This window comes from Giraffa tippelskirchi, chromosome 4 (assembly GCF_054371585.1).
Source record: "Giraffa tippelskirchi isolate mGirTip1 chromosome 4, T2T-mGirTip1v1.2.pri, whole genome shotgun sequence".
In the NCBI taxonomy this organism is placed as follows: Eukaryota; Metazoa; Chordata; class Mammalia; order Artiodactyla; family Giraffidae; genus Giraffa; species Giraffa tippelskirchi.
Genome location: NC_137278.1, coordinates 138,277,118 through 138,293,451, shown reverse-complemented (window position 1 = coordinate 138,293,451; position 16,334 = coordinate 138,277,118). Strand labels below are relative to the sequence as shown.

The window sequence follows — 16,334 nt, the reverse complement described above, 5'->3', positions numbered from 1 at the left end:
TATATTTTTATTACTTTAGTGTTTCAGAGAAATCACAACCATAGACGTTTTTTGGCAATAGCAATCTGCCAAATGCTAAGTCACCAAAGATATTCACTAAGTTGCTAATCTAGTCCCAATAATGCACTAATAAGTATAAGTGTTAGAAAACTTCACTGAATAGCTTTAAACGTCAAGAAAAGCTGGATGAGGATATTAAACCACTTCTGTTTTGAATAATGACCAAGAGAATCAGTCTCTTCAGTTTTGAGATACACAGCATCTTAAGCAATATTAATGCATACTAAACTTTAGGTAAATATTTTGAAAAATACAAATTATCAGTCTTTAATAATAATGGCAATATATTTCTGACTATAAAAGTAGCATATTAATTATTACATAAACTTTGGAGACTGTGAACAACATAAAATATGAAGAAATACAAAAGTCTCATAATCTTATAATCCATAGGTAACCACTTTTTATTTTGAAAATATCATTTATGAGTGTAAATTATGTTTACAAATTTAATTCAAAGGCAATATACAGTTTTATGTATTGCATTCTGTATCATTTAAGACCATGACTTTTAATTTCCCAGTATTATTCAATCATTTGGGTATATCATAATCAATTTAATCTATTTTATATAACTGGAAAATTAGATTATTTGCATTTTTTGTTGTTGAGAATAATTCTTTGATGAATATCTCTGTACATATTTTTTCAGCATATAGCAGATTATTTGCTTAATAAATTCCTCAGATGAGGCATTGTTAAGTTAAATGATGATCATTTTAAAGATTTTCTATTTATTATTTTATAATTTATATATTTATAATTTATAATTATATATACTTATGTATTTATTAGTATGTTTATTACATTTTCTTACATCCTTTTAACCCAAAGCTCCACATCAAGTCTGCAATTTTGTAATACAGTTTCAGTTTTTGTTATTGTTTTGCTGTTATTGACCTCAAGTCCCTTAAGGTACTCAAAGTCCCTCAAGCCCTTTGAGGTACTAAGGACCTCAAGTACCTCAAGTACTAAGGAGATAGTACTTAAGTGTCTTAGTAAATAATCAACAGAGATTTTGGAAATAATAAATAATAATAAATAATAAACACTTACTAAATAATAAAAGCTTAGTAAATAATAAACACAGATTTAGAGAAAGCTTTTCATTTATTTATTTATAATTACATCCTATTCAGGTTATTGCTGAAAGTATATCTTTTTCCTGTGAGATTGGTGATATTGTCTCTTTCAGGCTTTTATCTCTATGCTCTTTGCCACAGGTCCCCTTCCAATAGCGACTAAACGGTTTCAAGCCTTAGCTTTCTTACAAAACTAAAATCCTTTCTATAGAGTTTTAAAACAAAAACTCCAGATCTGCAAGTTGAGAGACTCCGGCAATCACCATCTCCTCTTCTTTCCTTTCCCTTCCCCACACTTGAAGAGGTCCCCTTGACAGTCAGCCTGATTTCGCCAATGGTCAACCCAAGCCAATGGTCAACCAAAGCCATACTTCTCAGCCTTGAACTTAGTTCTCACTTTCTCTTTCTCAGAATGTGCTGCTCCCATGAAGTTCCTGGCACCACATGCTGCTGGAATTTTTTTCTTTCTTTCTGGTTCCTCCTTCTCAGCTTCCTCTTCAAGCTTCTCTAATTCCATCTTTCCCTTAAAAGTTAATGTTTCACAGGATTTGGTTCTCCTCCCTCTTTTCATCCTGTACACACAGCTTGCACAGTCTCATTCATAACAATTTATATCTCTAACTTGATAATTCTCCTCATCTTTTGTTGCCTATTAGTCATGGATATCTAGCTATCTTGCAAGCAGATCACACTCAACAGCTTTCCGTCTTGGTCCTTCTTCCCTGGACCTGTTCTTTTGCTTTTTTACTTTTTGAGAATACCACCAGATAGCCTCTCACCAACTCCAAACACTGAGTGTAGCCCTTTGCAACCCCATAGGCTTTTAGCTCCCCAGGCTCCTCTGTCCATAGAATTCTCCAGGCAAGAATAATGGAGTGGATAACCATTTCCTTCTCCTGGGGCAATTCCCTACCCAGGGATTGAGCTCAAGTCTCTTGCATTGCAGGCAGATGCCTTTCCATCTGAGCCACCAGGGGAGCTGCACACACTGCAGGACATAGTAAGTGTCAAAATATATCTTGAATAATTAAACTAATTCCATAAAATTGAGAATCATTAAGAGATAACAGAAGTTATAGATTTAAAAAATATCCTTCATGTTATTAGCACACAACTTGTTTTAACAAGCCAAATGAGACCAATGTTTTTTAAACTGAATTGATTTTTTGGAACATCTATGTCAAAAATGTACACTTAGAAATATATTTTTAATGACTTCCAGGAGGCTACTTCTCCACATTTTATGTGAAAAAATGTTACACAGTGAGTAATTTAGTCAAAAGAGCCTTTGGATGAGGTTTAACATATGAGCATTTAAAATAAAAAAGCACCAAATGGAAGCAGTATATAAACTGAAGGTTGCTGCAATGAAATTTCATATATTCTTTTCATTTGGGGTTGAAAGAACTATGTTTCTAAACATCTTTGAAACCTGCTTATAAAATTCATGGTGAGAGAGTCTCTTTAATGTATTTTAATTTATAAAATTTCAGCTTCAGTTTAGTGATAAAATTCTAATTGTTCAACATACATGTGTTCATAATGAGGGAGCAATGAGTATGGATAATTAGGTAGCTCTTTTGAAAATTGAATCCTGATAATTCGTTTATCTGTACTTAGTAACTGGATGCTTCACTTTCCCAGGGCATTACTTTTAAAGATCTTGCTGAAAGCTGCTGCAATGCAGCATTCACATCTCATATTCAGTCTTCTGGCCATCAAACACTACAGGCCTTTAAGGAATGAAAAGAAGAAAAGATTACTTATGAAAGGTCTTGTGTGGAAGAGTAGAATTGCTTCTAGAGGCTGTGCTCACATACTGACCTGTCTAGATGTCCCCCTCCATGAGATTCATGGAGGTTCTAGTCTACCTGTTGGGATGAACTTGATGCTTGAGATGTTCTATAGTAAGGGGATGATGGGATGTGTTGGAAGGTGAATTAGAGACTCTTTAGCCTGGATGCTGTTTAGAGATTGGTGTTTAGAATTGATCACCCTTGTGATGATTGACAATTGCATATATCCTCAGAGACTGAACAAAAAGGGAAAATATTAGGTAAAGTCATCACAGTCAGCCTTCAATAGGTCTTGTTATTTCCCCTGACTATTAGAATATTGATGTTGACTCAGTAGTATACTTAATGAACTTGTGAACTTTGAAGTTAGGGTTGTTTAGACACTGGGTGGACAGATTTCCAGTATCACTTTTTTTTTTGCTAGAGATTCCTTTGACCTTGGTGAAAGCCAAAAGAGAGGAAATAGCATTCAAGGAGATAGAACTTAAATTAAAAAACACACATGTACATGTACATGCACACAGGTGCTCTGTGTAAACGAAGCATGGAACACTGCCTAGGAACATGGTGATATTTGCCCTCGCACAGCGTGGCCTGATGACTCAGAGGAATGCCTGACATTGGGTTGGCCATGTGCAGTAGACACAGTGAAAAAGAGATAATGATTAGCCAGTGGAATTTCTTCTATAGTTTCCCAAAACTATAAACATTTTTTGATAAATATGTGTGTCTAAAGTGTTCTGTAAACTTAATGGCTGTGAATTTCACATGTGTCTTTCATGTTGTCCATTTCAAGGCACCAAATAAAAAGGCCTTTAATTTCTTTGATTCTTCCATATTCTGTAAGAGAGAGCATAACAAAAGGCATGTATTTATAATTTAGATATGAAGCTTTGTTATAGGTGGCTTTGACTGACTTGTGGCAGATGTTATTCTGTATTGAAGTTACTTATATTGTTAACTAACATTTATTGTCTCCTATAATGATAACATTGGCATTTAAAAAGGAAAACAAGTCAGATACTCGTATGGAAATTAATCTGCTAAAATTAGATTTTAAAAATAACTCCAAAAACAATTTTATGCCACTCTGTGAGTGAGATATGAATTGCCATGAACATAACATGTATATATTTTTAAAATTTCATTATCTACTAGTGAATTATTTTTCTTTCAGTATACGTATGTGATTATCTCTTCCACTAATATATTTGCTTTGGAGTTTTTGGTCAAGGAATATGGATTTTATAACAAAGATGGTACATTTGGTTTATTTCCCCTTATGAAATGTGTATAACTGAAAAAATGAACTACTGGATTTTTATTGAAGGACAAGCTGGCTCTGTATATTAAAGATTTTTAACATAGGGCTTCCCATGCCTTTACTTACCCTGATTTCAATGTTGATTGCCCTTGCCTTCTATTCTCAGTTTGGTGAAACTCTATCCATCCTTCAAAGGCAGATACAAACACCATCTTCCCCAGAGGGCTCTTAACTGAAGGAATCAGTGTGCCTTCCCGTATGCCCCCTTTGCCCTAGGCCACAGGGCCTGGGGGCACCTATGTCAAGGATGCACTCTCTGCTCTGGTTTTTTAATGAAGGTGGGCTGGCTGACTCTTCACCTTATTTGGGACCCGGTGGATGATGCAATACCTTTCACAGAAGAGTGTTTGTCTTAAACAGTAAAACATATTAATAAAATAAGTTGATGGTCTTAGATATGTTTCAAATGAAAATATCATGATTTTCCTACTAACTCCAGGAAATAAATATTTTCCCTCAAAGAAATAAGCATTTATTATCTTTATGGCTTGAGTGAAGGGATCCAGACTCAAAGGCCTTTATTTTGTGTCTTGCTGTGTATTTTTTTTTGACTAGGTTAAAGACTGAATGACTAAACATCAACAATGTTTACAGAAAGTAATGCCTACTTAATTTGCCTGAAACTTCTTTACTGTCTCCAGTTTTTCTTAAAGAATCATCTCTTGTTTATGGCTCCTGACACACTACTGTTCAAAGCAATTTGTAATAATCAACAGTAAATTATTTGTCACTGTATCATGATAAATCCACACCTATGTTGGCTCAGTGGTGAAGAATCCACCTGTCAATGTCAGAGACGCAGGTTCAGCTCTTGGGTTGGGAAGATCTCCTGAAGATGGAAATAGCAATCCACTCCAGTCTTCTTGCCTGGAAAATCCCATTAATAGAGGACACTGGTAAGCTACACTTCATGGTGCTGGAGGAGATTCTTGAGAGTCCCTTGGACTGCAAAGAAATCAAACCAGTCAATCCTAAGGGAAATAAATCCTGAATATTCATTGGAAGGACTGATGCTGAGGCTCAAGCTCTAGTACTTTGGCCACCTGATGCGAAGAGCTGACTGATCAGAAAAGACCCTGGTCCTGGGAAAGATTGTAGGCAAAAGGAGAAGAGGGCAGCAGAGTATGAGATGGTTGGATAGCTTCACCAACCCCGTGGACATGAACTGGGCAAACTCTTGGAGATAGTGAAGGACAATCCATGGGGTTACAAAAAGTCAGACATGACTGAGTGACTGAACAACAACAATGCACTATATTAATTTGTATTGAAATGAAATATAAATAATATGCACAGGTATGACAATATATGATGTCACAATGAAAAAAAGTTATAACCATTATTATAAGCAAAAATATTTGTATTAACTGTAATAATGAGGAAGGACATAGGTGATAATTAATCTCATAAAATATTAAAACAAACCTAATCTAATTAATCAAATATTAAATTTAAAAGCAATCCTTATAAATACATTGAAAATAAGTCTAAGTAAGATAAATAGTATTAATTTAATATATTTTTCTCAGTATATAGTTGCTGATATTTAGCAGTAAATATTATCATGCTCTGTTAAAAATTCAGGCAATTAAAAATTTTTTTCAAGCAATCTTAATTTATCAGCAGATGCATAACTTAATCTGTGTGCCAAAAAACCAACATTTGACATTTGCTGAGGATTTAGTCACATACAATGAAAATATTAAAAAAAAAGTAAGCTTTATAAAGGTTTCATGAATGATTTCTGCTGTTGTTGGTCCTTATTTTTACTTTTGATGTAGAAGATTATAAGAACAAATAACATTTTGAAAGCACATTAAGTAATGATTAAACCATAATACAATGATTTTCATTATTGCCATTGACTCCTTATTTATACATGTATACACATTTTGTATCAGAGAAGGCAATGGCATCCCACTCCGGTACTCTTGCCTGGATAATCCCGTGGATGGAGGAGCCTGGTGTAGGCTACAGTCCATGGGGTCGCTACGAGTCGGACACGACTGAGCGACTTCACTTTTACTTTTCCCTTTCATGCACTGGAGAAGGAAATGGCAACCCACTCCAGTATTCTTGCCTGGAGAATCCTAGGGATGGCAGATCCTGGTGGGCTGCCATCTATAGGGTCGCAAAGAGTCGGACACGACAGAAGCAACTTAGCAGCAGTAGCAACACATTTTGTATACTTGTAATCATATTGAAATTACTATTTAACATTATATTTTTTGACTTAACACCATATCATATTATTTCATTAGGTTTAGCATGGCCTTCATTATGAAAATTTTAAGAAAAACATATTTCTTTTACGTTATTATATTGTAATGCATCAGTCAGTTCAGTGACTCAGCCATGTCGGACTCTTTGTGACCCCATGGACTGCAGCACACCAGGGTTCCCTGTCCATCACCAATTCCCACAGCTTGCTCAAACTCATGTACATCAAGTCAGTGAGGCCATCCAACCATCTCATCCTCTGTCCTTCCCTTCTCCTCCCACCTTCAATCTTTCCAGGCATCAGGTTCTTCTCATCAGGTGGCCAAAGTATTTGAGTTTCAGCTTCAGCATCAGTCCTTCCAATGAATATTCAAGACTGATTTCCTTTAGGACTACTGGTTGGATCTTCTTGCAGTCCAAGGGACTCTCAAGAGTCTTTCCAACACCACAGCTCAAAAGCATCAATTCTTCGGTGCTCAGGGTTCTTTATAGCTCAACTCTCACATCCATACATGACTACTGGAAAAATCGAAGCTTTGACTAGATGGGCCTTTGTCAGTAAAGTAATGTCTCTGCTTTTTAATATGTTGTCTAGGTTGCTCATAGCTTTTCTTCCAAGGAGCAAGTGTCTTTTAATTTCATGGCTGCAGTCACCATCTGCAGTGATTTTGGAGCCCAATAAAATAAAGTCTCTCACTGTTTCCATTGTTTCTCCATCTATTTGCCATGAAGTGATGGGACTGAATGCCATGATCTTAGTTTTCTGAATGTTGAGTTTTAAGCCAACTTTTTCACTCTCCTCTTTCACTTTCATCAAGAGGCTTTTTAGTTCTTCACTTTCTGCCGTAAGGTTGATGTCATCTGCATATCTGAGGTTACTAATATTTCTCCCAGCAATCTTGATTACAGCTTGTGTTTCTTCCAGCCCAGCATTTCTCATGATGTACTCTGCATATAAGTTAAACAAGCAGAGTGACAACCTACAGCCTTGACATACTCCTTTCTCGATTTGGAACCAGCCTGTTATTCCATGTCCAGTTCTAACTGTTGCTTCTTGACCTGCATATAGATTTCTCAGGAAGCAGGTCAGGTGGTCTGGTATTCCCATCTCTTTAAGGATTTTCCACAGTTTGTTGTGATCCACACAGTCAAAGTTTTTGGCATAGTCAATAAAGCAGAAGTAGATATTTTCTGGAACTCTCTTGCTTTTTTTATGATCCAACGGATGTTGGCAATTTGATCTCTGGTTCCTCTGCCTTTTCTAAATCCAGCTTGAACACCTGTAAGTTTTCGGTTCATGTACTGTTGAAGCCTGGCTTGGAGAATTTTAAGAACTACTTTGCTAACGTGTGAGATGAGTGCAATTGTGCTGTAGTTTGAATATTCTTTGGCATTGCCTTTCTTTGGGATTGAAATGAAAACTGATCTTTTCTAGCCCTGTGGCCGTTGCTGAGTTTTCCAGATTTTCTGGCAATTGTGTAAAGCATTTTCACAGCATCTTCTTTTAGGATTTGAAAAAGCTCAACTGGAATTCTATCACCTCCACCATCTTTGTTTGTAGTGATGCTTCCTAAGGCCCACTTGACTTTGCATTCCAGGATGTCTGGCTCTATGTGAGTGATCACACCATCGTGATTATCTGGGTCATGAGAATCTTTTTTGTATAGTTCTTCTGTGTATTCTTGCCACCTCTTCTTAATATCTTCTGCTTCTGTTAGGTCCATACCATTTCTGTCTTTGATTGTGCCCATCTTTACATGAAAATTTCCTTTGGTATCTCTAATTTTCTTGAAGAGATCTCTAGTCTTTCCCATTCTATTGTTTTCCTCTATTTCTTTGCCTTGATCACTGAGGAAGGCTTTCTTATTTCTCCTTCCTGTGCTTTGGAACTCTGCATTCAAATGGGTATATTTTTCCTTTTCTCCAAAAAAGGAAACATATTGCATACTTATTATACAAATATGTACATATAGGCCACATATTTGTTGTTTTTCCTCAGTTGCTCAGTTGTGTCTGATTCTTTGTGACCTCGTGCACTGCAGCATGCCAGGTTTCCCTGTCCTTCACTATCTCCCAGAGTTTGCCCCAATTCATGTCCATTAAGTCTGTGATGCTATCGAACCATCTCATACTTTGCTGTCCTCTTCTCATTTTGCCTTCACTTTTCCCCAGCATCAGGGTCTTTTCCAATGAGTTGACTCTTCACATCAGGTGGCCAAAGTACTGGAACTTCAGCTTCAGAATCAGTCCTTCCAATGAAAATTTAGAGTTGAGTTCCTTTAGGATTGACTGGTTTGATCTCCTTGCAGTCCAAGGAACTCTCAAGAATCTTCTTCAGCACCACCATTTGAAAGCATTAGTTCTTCAGCATTCAGCCTTCTTAATGGTCTCACATCCATACACGACTATTGGAAAAACCATAGCTTTGACTGAATGGGCATTTCTTGGCAAAGTGATGTTTCTGCATTTTTATATTCTGTCTAGATTTGTCCTAGCATTCCTTCCAAGGGGCAAGCGTCTTTTAATTTCATTGCTGCAGTCACTGTTCACTGTGATTTTAGAGTCCGAAAAAATAAAATCTGTCACTTCTTCCACTTTTCCCTTTATATTTGCCATCAAGCAATGGGACTGGATCCCATGATCTTAGATTTTTTCATGTTGAGTTTTAAGTCAGCTATTTCACACTCCACTTTCACCCTCAAGAAGAGGTTGTTTAGTATATGTATACTATATATGTATATATTATTTAATTTGTATGATATATATGATGGATTTTATATTTTATAAAATATTTTATATTTTATAAAATATTTCAAGTATATATTTTATACTTATATTTGTATGATATAAGTATGATATACATGGAGAAGGCAATGGCACCCCACTCCAGTACTCTTGCCTGGAGAATCCCATGGACAGAGGAGCCTAGTAGGCTACAGTCCATGGGGTCGCTGAGAGTCGGACACGACTGAGCGACTTCACTTTCATTTTTCCCTTTCATGCACTGGAGAAGGAAATGGCAACCCAATCCAGTATTCTTGCCTGGAGAATCCCAGAGATGGCGGAGCTTGGTGGGCTGCCGTCTATGGGGTCGCACAGAGTCGGACACGACTGAAGCGACTTAGCAGCATGATATACATTAAAATAAATGTATAAATTTGCCTATTTATCTATCTAACATCTAGTTAACTAGCTGAATATCTATCTAAAATCCAAACTTCTTCTTTTAGGCTACTAGATGAAATATAAAGTTTTCTCTATTTTCTTGTAACAATTTTGTTTAATTTTCCTAGAGGCCTGTAGCAAAATTGAAACAGCTTTGCTAGAAAAGAGTGGGCTATTTATTTAGTGACATGGGAATAGTACAAAAAAGAGCTTGTAGCTAAGGACTCCCTTTTTTTCCTCAGATGAATAGAATACAGTATTTCCTTTAAAGCATATTTTTGAATATTTATTATGTTTTAGAAACTGGGATTTTGCTGGAATTACAGAAATGCACATGATAGATATACCCATCAACTATTAGAATTTATATTCCAGTGGAGAGAAGAAACTAAAAACAGGCAAGTAGACAAATAAAATATTTATGAATTATAATACATTCATGGAGGCATTATTTTTAAAAAATCACAGATTAAGAATGTCTGTTTAGGGTGAGAAGTTGTTGAATTACTTATTGGTTGTGTGATTTTGAGGAGTCAGATTGTGTGGGGAAAGCTTTCAGGCAGTGGGAACACATGAGACAAGGCTCTGAGGTGGAGAACAGTTCATTTGAAAAGCTAGGGATGGGGGTGGGGAGGAGTGAGTCTTAGACAGTGAGCAGAGGGTAATGGCATGAAGAGATGGAAGTGACAGGATCAGATTGAGGGACCAGATAAGGCAGATTAGTTGGCCAGGGTTAGCAATGTGGGCTTTGTTCTGGATGTAACGTGAAACCACTGAATTATTAATCAACATAGTAACATGGTCCAAATTTCATGTTAAGAAAGTAGCTACTTAACATGTTCTACCCAATGTGAGCAATGAATTGAGGGGGCAAGAATGGCAATGAAGACCATGGAGAGGCAGTTGAAATTGTCCAGGTCAGACATATTGGCATCTTGGAGTAGGGTGATGGCCGGAGAAATGGAGAATAGTGGGCAAAATGAGATGAGTCTTTTAGGTGGGAGTAAATGTATAAGGTGATGCTGGGATGTAGGGAATAAATAAAGGAAAAATAGAGAATGACTTAAATGCCTGACTAAGCAACCAAGTTGCTGGTGGTAATATTTACTGAGAAGTGGGAGAATATGGGTTGGCAGGATGAGTAGCAGTGGTGTTGTTAAGTAGTCAGTTAAATACAATGGATTTGGGCTCTGAGAAGATGGTCTGGCTGGTAGGTCCTTTCAGTGTTGGGGAAAGGCTCTGTGACTAAAACCTTCTGGCAAAGTGTGTGCCTTCATCTTAATGATGCCTTTAAATCTGAGGAAATAGATGAAATCATTTAAAGAGAAAAAGTACAGAAAGAGGAAAGGTCATTTTAAGATCAAGGTCAGGAACAAGCACATCTAAAGGTTGAGTGGAGATGGAGAAGTTCACAAAGGAGATTCGACGCTTGAAACTAGCTTTATCTGTAGTATTTTATCTCTAAAATGTCTTGAGCAAAATTTACAAAATGCATTGGTGAATCAGAATGACAGGTACATAGATTCTGTTCTAGTATAGTCTATGAAAGTGAAAGTGAAGGTGTAGTCACTCAGCTTGTCTGACTCTTTGCAACCCCATGGAGTGTAACCCACCAGATTACTCTCTCCAGGCAAGAATACTGGAGAGTGGGTTGCCATTCCATTTTTCAAGAGATTTTCCCAACCCAGGGATTCAACCTTTCTCCTGCATTGCATGCAGATTCTTTACCATGTGAGCCACTAGGGAAGCCCCTATTCTAGAGTTTTTTACTATGCTTAAAATACTGCCTAACTTAAAACATTTAAAACTATGGAATGTTTTGCAAAAGTCATTCATAGCATGTGCTATGCTTAGTCCCTCAGTCGTGTCCAACTCTTTGAGACCCTATGGACTGTAGCCCGCCAGGTTCCTCTGTCCATGGGGATTCTCCAGGCAACAATACTAGAGTGAGTTGCCATGCCCTCCTCCAAGGTATCTTCCCAAACCAGGGATCGAACCCAGGTCTCCTGCATTTCAGGCAGATTCTTTACCATCTGAGCCTCCAGGGAAGCCCATTCATAACATAGCATTAGGTAATATAAACTTCACAAACTCACTTATTTCTTTATTAGTTAATGACTAATAAATTATGACTATAAATGTTGGAATTGACCAGAACGCTGAGGATCTTGCAATGTAAATGACATGAATAATAAAGCATAGAATGTAGGTCACCTACTGGAGACATTTTAAAGTGACCTTAAAAGGCAAGTCTCTGAAATGAAACTGTCTTCGAGTCACATTCTCCATTTGCTGTGAGCCATTGACCCCAAGGCAGGAAGGGGTTGTAAAGACATCTAATCCATCACATCATTTTCTGATGGAGAAACTGACTCTCAGAGATGCTGAAGGGCTTGTTCAGTCTCAGCCAGGTCCTCAAAATTAAGACACATTTAGATAACATGTCTCCAGGGATGGCTTTATGCTATATTAGAAATACACATTTTAAGACATCAGGTTTAGCTTGCATGGTTTAGAAAAGCCCAAGTAGATTGCTTTATAACATAAGCTTTGATTTTTAAAACATCTCTGCTGTGTAATTCAACAATTAGGCTGTGAGAAAAATTTTTCTACAATACAAATAATAAAAAGTTGTGAGATATGTTTTGATTTAAACAAGCTGATTAAAGAACAAATAAACTATACTCAAATGACAAAAATAATTAAATATATTGCAAAAGGATTTTTTTTTTACTTTATATGCAAAAGTAAAAATTTTCTATTTCCTTAAAAGTAAGATTTCCTAGTATAGAAATGCAAATAAGCTTAATTATGTGTGTCACCTCTAATTGGCAGTGGCTGCCTAGAGCAAGCTTTGAGAGAAAAACCATGCCTGGACTTACTGGGCATATTAGTTATAGATCTCCAGAACCAACGTGCATATTTAAATACAGAAAGAGATTCATTTTAAGGAATTGGCTCTTGCAATTATGGAAGCTGGCAAAGAGTAGAATTCTATAGTCCAGGCCAGTAGGTTGAAATTCAGGTAACATTGGATGGTGCGGTCTTGACACAGAATTGTTTCTTCTTTAAGAAACCTCAGATTTTCCTCTTAAAGCCTTCAACTCATTGGGTAAGCCCTACTCATACTATGGAGGGTAATCTGCTTTACTCAAAAGTGTACTGCTTGTAAAAGTTAATCATTTCTAAGCAATTTCTTCACAGTGACATCTAGACTGTATGACCAAACAACTGGGTGCTATAGCCTAGCTAAGTTGACACATGAAATTAACTATCACACTGAGAAAGAATGCAATGCAAGCTTGCAGCATGTTGAATGAGAGCCAAGAGTTTTGGCAGTTATTCCTGCCATGTGTTTGCCATCCTTATCCTGGTTTTATCTAAATGTTCCTTGAGTGTAAGAAAATTCCTTTTATTGGCAAAACTTCAAGAATATTATTGGATAAAATGAAACAACTTAAATCCTAAAGATTTTTAAATTTGAAAGACAGAAAGACATAAACTTTGTATTTCATGAAGAGAAAGGTGAAAGATAGTGAAAGTTGCTCAGTTGTGTCCGACTCTTTGTGACCCCACGGACTATAGTCCTTGGAATTCTCCAGGCCAGAATACTGGAGTGGGTAGCCTTTCCCTTTTCCAGGAAATCTTCCCAACCCGGGGATCAAACCCAGGTCTCCCGCATTGCAGGAGGATTCTTTACTAGCTGAGCCACCAGGGAAGCCCAGAGATGTCAATAAGTGTACATTTTGCTTTATTGCTGCATGGTTTTCTAAGAAGGTGTTTAAAATCCTTCCTATCTTATTCCATCCCACTATATAATTCAAAATTTCAGACCACATTCACTATACATCCCTCACTCACCCAGCTATGCTTTAAAGAGATCTCAAATGACAATACTTTTATACTCTTACTTAGAGAAATTACCGTCTGGATTTTTCAGAAACTAACCACCACTTATAGTCCCTAGATTAAAATGTAACTGTCAAAAAATATTTGATAATCACTGATGGATTTCCTTCATCTATTATGTTAGTTTTAATCTTTTAAATGATGTGATGAATCTTAAACTTCTGATGACTTCATCAGTGTTTCATCTAAAGCGATGTGCTGCAGCCCAAACAATTGTACTATTGTGCTGAGTAATGCCCACAGCTTCAGAAAACGATAGGGGAAAGTTTCATTTGAGAAGCAGCTTCAGCTATACTTTTTAGTTAGAAGATATTTGAAATAAGACTTAAAATAACAACCTCTGTTATAAAAACATCTTCATAGAAGAGTATTCAAAAAATCTCAGAAAAAATGAACTCTTAAAACAATGATTACCAAAGCAATGATACTTGGATAACATTGGAATAAAACCAAATCCAGCAAGTATTTTCATTAGAGTGTCCCTTTTGTTCTTCTTAAAAAATGTTTTATATTGTTGAATATAAAATGTCTCCCTGAATTTCTGTTTTCAGTTACATTTCCTGCTTGGAACATATGGAAAGGGTAAATGTCTGGAGTAAATTTGAATGATATTTTAAACTATAAGAGAGGATCTTGAAGGATTAATGCAGTTAAAAGAGCTAAAACTGTATCAGCAGTTAGATGTAGACAACCATTTTGCTTACCCTATATTCATTTTATAGAATATGGAAAAGAAAATGCAAAAAGCAGATCTTATAAAATTCTGTAACATGTTTACATTTTGATGTTAGTATCAATTTACTCTTCTACAGATGCTTAGTATTATTATGTTTTGAACACAGAGACTTCATGTGTGTAAAATTGCAGAGAATCCTAGTGGTAGACAGTTTTGAATCAGGAAATGATTTCTGGAAGAACTTTCACTTGGAACCTCAGTGCTGATTTGTGAAGTCCTCTGTGCCCAGGGCTTGGGTCCCCTGAGCAAACTGAAGCATTGTGGTTCTTAGATATTAGAGATGAATTTGAATCATGGCCAAAAGGAAGGGTAGGTATGGGCTGTTACTCCAGTAAATCAAGCGTAAAATGTGCTGTTAATATTTGGCCCATTTAATCTTCCCTTTTCTACTTTGCTGTGGTCAGAAAGACATGGTCGTTTTTTCCTTTCACAGTTTTCAATGTAGACATCCAGCATACTAAACACCCCATTCCTTAGCATTCTTGTGACTACTCAGAACCAGCACTGAGGCACAGTGAGTGAATCAGCTAATGCTGGACTCAGAGGCCAGAGTAGATTGTACAGAGGGTATGGCTGGGCTGCTGCTGCTAAGTTGCTTCAGTCATGTCTGACTCTGTGCAACCCCATAGACGGCAGCCCACCAGGCTCCTCCGTCCCTGGGATTCTCCAGGCAAGAATACTCGGGTGGGTTGCCATTTCCTTCTCCAATGCATGCATGCAAGCTAAGTTGCTTCAGTCGTGTCTGACTGTGTGACCCTATGGACAGCAGCCCACCAGGCTCCTCCGTCCACCAGATTCTCTCAACCTCTGCTAACCTGGGGAGATAATGGTATTAATTAACTGTGCATTCCATCACATGCCAGACCATAGGACACACATGCTTTCAGCAGTTCTTCAGTAGCTCAGTTATGTCCAACTCTTCGTGACCCCATGGACTGCAGCACACCAGGCTTCCCTGTCCTTCACTATCTCCCAGAGCTTGCTCAAACTCATGTCTGTCAAGTCAGTGATGCCATCCAACCACCTTGTCCTCTGTCCTCCTGCTTCTGCTTCTGTCCTCCCCTTCTCCTTCTGCCTTCTATCTTTCCCAGCATCCGGGTCTTTTCCAATGTGTTGGCTCTTTGCATCAGGTGGCCAAAGTATTGGAGCTTCAGTGGCAGTATCAGTGCTTCCAATGAATATTTAGGGTTGATTTCCTTTAAGATTGATTGGTTTGATCTTCTTACAGTCCTAGGGGCTCTCAAGAGTCTTCTCCAACACCATAATTTGAAAGCATCAATTCTTTGGTGCTAAGTCTGCTTTATGGTCCTCTTTTAGCAGTATAGTGAAAATCTCTCAGTTGCGTCCAACTCTTTGCGAACCCATGGACTACAATGTCCATGGAATTCTCTAGGCCAGAATACTGGAGTGGGTAGCCTTTCCCTTTTCCAGGGGACCTTCCCAGCCCAGGAATTGAACCCAGGTGTCCCACATTGCAGATGGATTCTTTACCAGCTAAGCCACAGATCTCCTGACAAATCTGCAAGGTAAGCTTATTGTTCCTATTTCACAATAAGACAATTAGTTTAAGAATTACTTGTCCAAGACTTTTGAAGTTCTGATGTAGAGTTGGAATCTGGCTCTGTTTTCAAACCCTGCTTTGTTTATGTTGTACTTTTGTTATTATTTTCATTACTGAAACCAGTCTTAAACATTTTCAACTTACTCATCCAACTTGTTTATGATTTGTTCCATAAAAATATACGACAAATTATACTGATCAGTTCTAGGAGACATTTACTATTTCACTGGCTTTCAAAAACAGGTCATCAGAGCATTTGAATTCTTGTCATAGTGTCAGATTTTACAAAGCTGAAATAGAGTTTTCTGATAATGGAAATGAAGGGTACTTTAAGAAAGAACCCAGAATGCTCTGAATCAATTTGAGTATCCTGCAGATCTGAAATTTGTAGTCATTCAAAATTCAGGGCAGATGGCCTGCAGTGCTGTCATGTACTCCTGGGTATTTATCAATTAAGGTTCAGCAGCATTTTGCCTGTTTT

General features: G+C 37.2%; 1 long non-coding RNA gene across 1 annotated transcript in view; it reads left to right on the top strand.

Moving 5' to 3' along the window:
- The window catches only part of LOC145544598 (uncharacterized), a 104,742-nt gene that overhangs the window by 32,422 nt on the left and 55,986 nt on the right, over nt 1–16,334 (top strand). The window contains exon 5 of the long non-coding RNA XR_014081483.1: nt 2,089–2,142. This is a non-coding gene — a long non-coding RNA (uncharacterized LOC145544598). The remainder of the gene's footprint in view (nt 1–2,088; nt 2,143–16,334) is intronic.